At 39.1% G+C, this 7983-nt stretch overlaps 1 protein-coding gene across 2 annotated transcripts in view; it reads right to left on the bottom strand.

Moving 5' to 3' along the window:
* The window catches only part of LOC106464260 (G2/mitotic-specific cyclin-B3-like), an 84455-nt gene that overhangs the window by 27037 nt on the left and 49435 nt on the right, over window positions 1-7983 (bottom strand). Inside the window, exon 1 of one of the 2 annotated variants that reach the window (XM_022392269.1) lies at window positions 767-785. The exons of the other annotated variant lie outside the window; for it this stretch is intronic. The gene's annotated coding sequence lies outside the window, so the exon portion shown is untranslated. Of the gene's footprint in view, window positions 1-766; window positions 786-7983 lie in introns of those variants that run through there. 2 annotated transcript variants of the gene reach the window in all.

Raw genomic sequence — 7983 nt, 5'->3', positions numbered from 1 at the left:
AGGACTTGTATCGCTGAAGTTCCTCGGGAAGAATTTATATCGGAAATTAACAAACGACCAGAGACTTAACACTATATAAAATCCAGCGTGTGTCACGTCACGCCGCGCTTGATTTCTCGAAATAGGAGTCATAAAAGCCAAAATACATTTATTCAGATAGAATAGTTGGATTACTGTCTGAACATTACTATTTTAGTGACGGGAGTGCAAGGGGACAGTGAGGGGGTGGGGCGTGATACCTTATAAATGTAGTGAGTGTTGGTATAATAAGCCTAGAGTAAGGAGGTAGTGTAGATCACCTAGTCTAGAGCCAAGTGCATAAAATTTATCATGAAAGTAAAAATATCGATAAAGTTTTAAACTTAAATCGTTTCTGAATTAAGCTATTTTCTCATTATTTAATTTCTGTAGTGCATATTGGTGTATAGAAGACATATTAATACTACAAATAAACGACCTTATAATACCAAAATGTTGTTTTTATTTAATTATACACTCAACGTTTCGCTTTACAGCTTCTTTAGGAAAGTTAACTAAAACACAAACCAAAACTGACTGTACAAAACTTCAAGTGGTTTAAATAATAACTTCTATTCGAATCTAAAAGTGCATTTGTACAGCGTGCTTTTAACAAATAGTAAAGCTTATTGTTGAAAGAAAAGTATTGTTGAAATAATAAACTCTTCTAAACAATAGTTCTATCAAGGTTACCGAGTGAAATAACAAAAAGATAGGATAAAAATAAAATAATTAAAATTATAGGCACCATCCTTTGTTTCTGTTCATTTGTGGTCCGTAGTTGTTTGAGGAAAAGAGCTTCTTTGAATTTTATGTCAGTGTACTTGATGGCTGTGATGAGGATTTGTATGGAAAATGGCGGTTTCAAGTCAGGTGTTACTTGTCCATGATCTGCAACTACGCTTCTTTCCTGATGTTGTTTATAAGGAGCATCAATATGTTCTCCTATCCTTGTATGTAGAGTTCTTCCATTTTTTTCCCTATGTACATATGATAGCAGATATTACATGTAACCTGGTAAACAACATTAGAGACAAGACACTCATCTTTAGATTGCAAAGACGTTTTTGCAAGACAGTTGACTTTATTACATTCTAGGGCAGTGTACTGAGATTTTGAAAGTTGCCTTTTTAGGGTTGGACTTGGCTGTTCTATAACTTTAATCGGCAGTTCAGTTTTTCTGACTATAGTTTTTATTTTCTTGGAGATAACTTCATCAGTTAGAAGTGGTATGAAAATAACCATTTTTGTCTTATCTTTGGAAAATCGCTTTTTTTCCTCCTTGTTTATCTGTGCTTTCTCATGTTGGAAATGTGATGCTGATTTTTGCACGTCATAGTTCTTGAAAATTTGTTTGATGTAAAAAGGTGGATATTCGTTGTTCAGAAGAAGTGATTTTAGTTCAGAGTGTGTATTGTTTTTTCACTACAGTTGCGATCGATTCTGTTTAATTCTCCAATAATTGCACATTTCTTGGAAGCTTTGGGATGATGGGAGTTGAAGTTAAGGAAGAGAGGTTTTCATATTGGTTTTGTGAAACAAGGTAGATTGTATATTATTGTCATTCTCAAACCTCAAGATGTTCTCTCTTGAGGGAGGCTTCTCTGATTGAGGTTTTAAGTTGAATCAGGTGGTCAATGGTGGAGCACTGTCAACGGAACCCACATTGTGTGGGTGAGAGGAGGTTGTTTGATTAAACGAACCAAACAAAACCTGAATTAACCATCCTCTCCAAGACCTTACACTGACAGCTAGTCAACGCAATTGATTGATAATTAGAAGGATTCTTGGGATCCTTCCCAGGCTTAGAAAAAGGTAGGACAATAGCCTTGCACCAAGCATCAGGGAAAACGTTCTCCTGCCAGGTCTAGTTAAAAACAACCAGAAGAAGAGCAAGAGAAGCAGAAGAGAAAGATGGCACAGCATCTCATAGTGAATTTCACCGGGTCTGACCGATGTACTGCCAGACCAGTGTGAAGGGGTGATTATAATCATAGATATGAATAACCCAAAAGGAAAGAGGCGATCACTCTGCCTGAGACTTGATTTTAGACTCGCTGGAATGATAAGAAAAGTACTTCCTGAGAGTATCGGCAATGTTCTGTATGATAGCAACTTCCTGGCCATTGGAGAGCAAGATGGAAAGAGGATGAAAAACATAGTTCCCATCGACCTTCTGAATCTTGTCCCTGATGACTTTGGAAATGGTGGTAGAAGAGATGCTTATAGTGAACTTAATCCAAGATTCCTTCTGGCATTGACATCTGACCTGCTGAGCATGGGCTTGTTTGAAAGCAATACAGTTGAAAAGAGTGGGATACCTGCAAAAGATAACCCAGACCCGTTTCTGAGTCTTATGTGCCTGCTGACAGGTGGGAGACCACCATGGACGAAGATACTATTGGAAACATATCGAGGTTTTGGGTATAGAACGAACAAGTTGTTGAATGATGCAATCAGTTACTGCCACCATGCAGTCTTTAATAAATGGAAGACTAACGATAGCAGGATCGAGTTCCAAGAGAGTGGTGAAGATGAACCAGTCAGCATGGTCCAACTTCCGCCGTGGCATTCGGGTAGGGTGGTATCGACCACAACCAACCTCCTTCAAAACGATGGGAAAATGATCACTGCCCCGTGGGTTACTGTTAACCCTCCAAGAAAAATGAGAGAAAAGTGAAGGGGAACAGATAGACAGATTAATAGCAGTAAAAGACTGACTAGGTGCATGAAGATAAGTAAAAGAACCAGCAGCGAAGCGAGACAGCTTGTGATCCAACAAAATAGACTCCACAGAATGACCCCTTCCATCAATATCAGCACCACTCCAAAGGGGAATGTGTACATTAAAGTCTCCCAAGATGAAAATAGGAGACAGCATATGTTCTACGAGAATTTGATTGATCATAAGTCTCTCCAGAAGACAGGTAAAGAGAACAAACACTGATGGTATGACTCAAGGAGATATGGATGGCTACAGCCTCCAAGGGTATATCGAGTGGTACAGACAAGGTGGGCACATGCTGGTCAACTAGCAGTGCCACCTCTCCATGAACTCAACCATCACACAACCTGTCATTCTGGTACAAAGAAAAAGCTGAAAGATGACAGTATCAGCAGGTTTTAGGAATGTTATCTGTAAGTACTGACACACGGGATGATAGGAATCAATAACAGCATTAATGTTCTCCAGATTATAACGGAAACCTCGACAGTTACACTATATCAAGGTGGCCATTTTTATTTAGGTGGAGGAGAACTGGGCAGAGAACCATCCTTTGGGCAACCATGCCTTTTTCCCTTGTAGAAGGAGGTCTGTCGACCTCCATGGAACCTGCCCTGGGTCGATTGGGAATATCCCTGTCTGTAGAAACTGATTCCAGGGACTGAGGGCGTGAACAAATAATCATCCGGCAACTCGGAGCTGAAGGAGATGGACCCAAGCAGTCACTGGATGCAACAGTGGGGACAGAGATAGGAGTAGACATTGATTTGTCAACTATTTTATCCACAGACGGCAAGAGACTCTTTACATAGGGTGAGAAAGTTGGCACGGAAAGATCCACCTGCACTCCCACTGTAGCAGTGGAGCATAGTGCAGCAGTATATGTCCGAGATGGAGTAGGGGACAATAACTTCCGAGCCTCAGGATAAGAAATGATATTGAGAGTTTTTAAGCATTGTTCCTCTTTCTCCTCCACCCACTTAAGACAAGAACGAAAATAAGAGAGAAGGGAACCATCACATTTGACGCAGTGAGGGTCCAGTTGATACTCGAAGGTATCATGGTCTTTGCCACCACGATGAGTACACGTCACAGAATCATGACAAAATGCCTTCGACTGACTGAATCAGTTTGACATTGGAAACATCTGATAGGGTTAGGAATATATGACCATACCTTACAATTAAGATAACCTGCCTTGACAGAGGCAGGTTGCCGTGGAAGTGTAAACATCAAAATCAGAATATTAGTAGGCAGCATAATTCCTTCTTTACGAGTGGAGATAATTCTCACTACAGAAACTCCTTGGCTAGAGAAACCAGCAAGAATTTCTGACTTGGAGATGTTTCATAAATCCCTCTCAATGATGACTCGTCGTGAAGAATTTAAAGTAGCACTCGGAGTAACCTCAATAGGTATATCCCCAATGGCCTTCGAATTCAGGAGGAGTTTGTTGTGTTTAGGAGTAGATGTTTCCACCAAGATGTCTCCAGAATGGAGCTTCTTCACTGACTTTGGAGAGCTAGAAAGACCCTGAGAAAACGAGGTATAGAAACAGCAGGAGGTGGGGATTGGAGATCAGAGTCTTCTAAACGTGGTCGCTTTTCAATTAACTTTTTTTTATAATTTAATTTTTTCAAGGATTGGGGAACCATAATAAAATGAGAAAGATTCATTGCCCACTAACCCCACCCTCCATGGGGGTCCTACGAGGGGACGCACTACAAGGACACTGCAGCAACACCAGGGCTTCGTGAGCACAATACCCAAACACCAGCATCAGACAAAATGTTCACAACACCCGTTGAGAATGCCCAACATTGGTACTCAGTTGACCCTAACCCAACAGGCCCAGCCGACTGACCATGCGGGACACCCGTTTACAGGAATGCACGGCCAAAGTGGTGTGTTGCAGTGCCTCAGACACCACTCAATCACCAGGATCCTATCCTCCTCTTCACGGGTCGCCACGCACAGCAACACGTGGGTGGGTGTTCAGATCTCAGAGAAGATAAACTGAAAATATAAAACCTTCCCTGGGAGGTCCGCTCACCACGCAGGAATCCACCTCGAGGGGCGAATTCGTTATATTAATGATCTTAATTCTGATTGGATCACAAAGGAATTTACCCATGTATGACTGCCTCGACTGCACTTTTCTGCCTCTTTGTTGGTCAAGCTTGATTTCGCAAAATTTGTTTATTTCAGTTAGCTATGAAACTTAAGGTTAGGGATGGGGCTGGAAGTACTTGCCTCGTCGTTTTTGACGGGCTTTACGCTAGTTGCAAAAATAACTTAAACAGTTACTCTAAATCACATCGAATAAATTTCATTTTAAGAATTATATAATTACAATAATATTTGTGACAAAAATAAAGTAAATGGCAGATGCTTTTTTCTCCACATTCCTTTTAATTTGGCTATTTCATATTCAAAATCAGAGGCGTGTAAAAATGACATTACAGATCTATCAGTATAATTTTTTGCCTTTCACAAGTTACTTCCCAAAAAGCCTTTTGTTTAAAAGCCAGCCCAAGTGACGAGCACTGATATTAAATTATCGTTTGGGTAATCATTTCTCTCTCATCATCCTGCCCCCAGAGACACAGCGCTATGTCTTACCATGGTAGAAACCGTGTTTCGATAACCATGGTGGACAGAGCACAGATATCTCATTGTGTTGCTTGTGATTAAATCTCTCATCGTCCAACTCCCTCTATCAAAAAATTTTTGTTTATTACAATTGCTTCTTTAATTTTTTACTAAAATAAGCAAATTTTGATATTCATACCATTTCGTTCTTTCATGGCGTTCTCAGGGATATGTTGCAAAATATACATAGAATTCAGTGATTCTCTAACTTTGTCATATTGAATATCCCTGTTACGTCTCCGTTCGTTAGTTGATTTTCCATAACTTCGTTCCCACGAAACTTTAGCGACACAAGTCCTTTCTTAATAAAACTTGTTTATTCTTTCCGAATATAACTTTACCGATACACTTATTTTCAACAGTCGCTCTATAACAAACGCTATAACAACGAACTTCAACAATACTTTCTGACTGCAGTTCAATTACTCACTACCTACACACATTTTGTCACGTCACGCCGTGACCATCTTATATATACCAGCCCACCCCCAATCTAGCAAATGCTAGAGCACTCCCGAAGGAACAGGATAGTTCTAGAAAGCAGGTGGCGTGACACTAGTCACGTGACCTCGCTGACGCAACATCCCTAAGATAATAAGAAAAAAACAATAGTATGAATATTTCATTTGATCGTTGTTTGATCATGTGACTTGGGAGGATCAGGTACACCTGGACCTCTACCCCCCTCCTTGACTAGTGATTTGGTTTTTGAGTGTTGGATGAAGTCCACACTAATTCTTCAGTAGAATACGGCATGGTAGCTAGGCAAACTCATTCTTACATCACGGAATCACTGTATGGTCATGACATTAGTTCCTTCGCACACGCGAGTGACCCTTTTCAGGCCTTATTCATGAACGTATAACATCGATTTTTCTGATATAAACTTTTTTTTTGTTCATTGTTAATCATAAAGTTTTGTTCACATAAACAGTTCCATAAATATCAATTGAAAACATATAGCACTAATCCTGTTTTCACATAAATAAACATTTCAAAATTAAATTAACATTATATTTAGCTACCAGTTTGCCCAGTAGTAGGTGGCCATAGATTACGTAAGGAGTTTACTAGATTTAGTGGTGAGAGGTACTTAGGTCCATTATCATCGTGTATGATAAAGTTTTTCAGCTTTTGTAATGATTCATTTTTGGTAAGATTTTTGCGAAATTAATCTATTGACCTGTAACAACATGGGGATGTTGCATAATTATGTAAGAATGTTGTGTTTGTGCATCTAGGAACTCTGTATGCTTTAGTAATTATTGAATTTTGTATTGTTTGCAACTTGTTTACGTGTGATTTGGTTACATTTAACCATGCTGGGCATGCATACGCTGCCACTGGGCTTATGTAGGTCTTATATATTTTGAGTATGTTTTTTATCGTTGCGCCTTTATTGTTGCCAGTCAGACGTCGTACGTAATTCGCTCTTTGCCAGATATAATTTCTAATTTTTTATATGTTTAGTCCAATTTAATTTAGAGTTGTAGGTTAGACCTAGGAATGTTGACTGATATGGCTACCTGGAAAAGAATTCCGTAAAGGTATAATTGTGGGGGATGTTTGCTTTTCTTTTTTGATTTTGTGAATAATATGATTTGTATTTTAGGGGCGTTTATCTTTTCTCCATTTGTTACAGTAGTTTTCGATTTCATTTAACCGTGGTTATATATTTGTCGCTGCTATACTTGGAGTGAAGAAGCTCTTCCAGATAACCACATCATCAGCAAACTGGGAGCAGAAGCAGAAATTTGGATCAGACAGTGGCATTTCATCCACATACATGATGAATAGAATATGGTTAACTATCCCTCCTGGGACACCTGCTTCCATGGTAAAATACTTCCAGAAGGTGGTCGACACATTAATTCTAGCTTTCCTGTTGTTTAGAGAGTTGGAGAGCCATCAAATAATTACCTCGCGGTAATTTCATTTTGTAACAATCGATATCTTAGTCAGTTGTACGTTCATCACAGTTTACGATTTGAGGTGATACAGTTGCTATGGCATGCCGCTTGGCAAAAATAAAAGTTATTTGCGATATTTTTCTCTCTCTCTCTCTTTTTTAATTTAGATTATTTTTTCTAACATTTTTAAAAATTATCAAACCCTTAAAAACTGACATGCAGTTGGCGCCTCCCTAAGCTATAGTTTGAAAACTGCTGACATATATAATATATGAAGTAAATTAGAGTATGTTAATATATATATATATATTGATGTTCCCATTTAACTGAGAACAGAGCTATCCATTGGGGTGAGTTCAAGACTAAAGAGAGAGGTCTCTCAAAGAGCTTTGCCGCTTATGTATGTGATTTGCATAACTTACATGACAAGGAATATCCTATCACAGTGGGAAGATATAGTGAGGATATTCTCATGGAAAAAATTGTGAAGGGACTACCAAGAAAAGTGACGAGAAATCACTTGACGGATTAGAAACATGTACATCCTAACGGAGGTTGTATCTATGGCAACTATATCTAATTAAAGTAGTAATGTTGCGTCATCGAGGTCACGTGACTGGTGTGGCGCCACCTATTTTCTAGAACTATCCTGTACCTTGGCGAATGCTCTAGTATTTA

Source organism: Limulus polyphemus, unplaced genomic scaffold, assembly GCF_000517525.1.
Source record: "Limulus polyphemus unplaced genomic scaffold, Limulus_polyphemus-2.1.2 Scaffold58, whole genome shotgun sequence".
In the NCBI taxonomy this organism is placed as follows: Eukaryota; Metazoa; Arthropoda; class Merostomata; order Xiphosura; family Limulidae; genus Limulus; species Limulus polyphemus.
The sequence above is the reverse complement of the archived record's forward strand: the minus strand, read 5'-3'. Positions and strand labels throughout refer to the sequence as shown.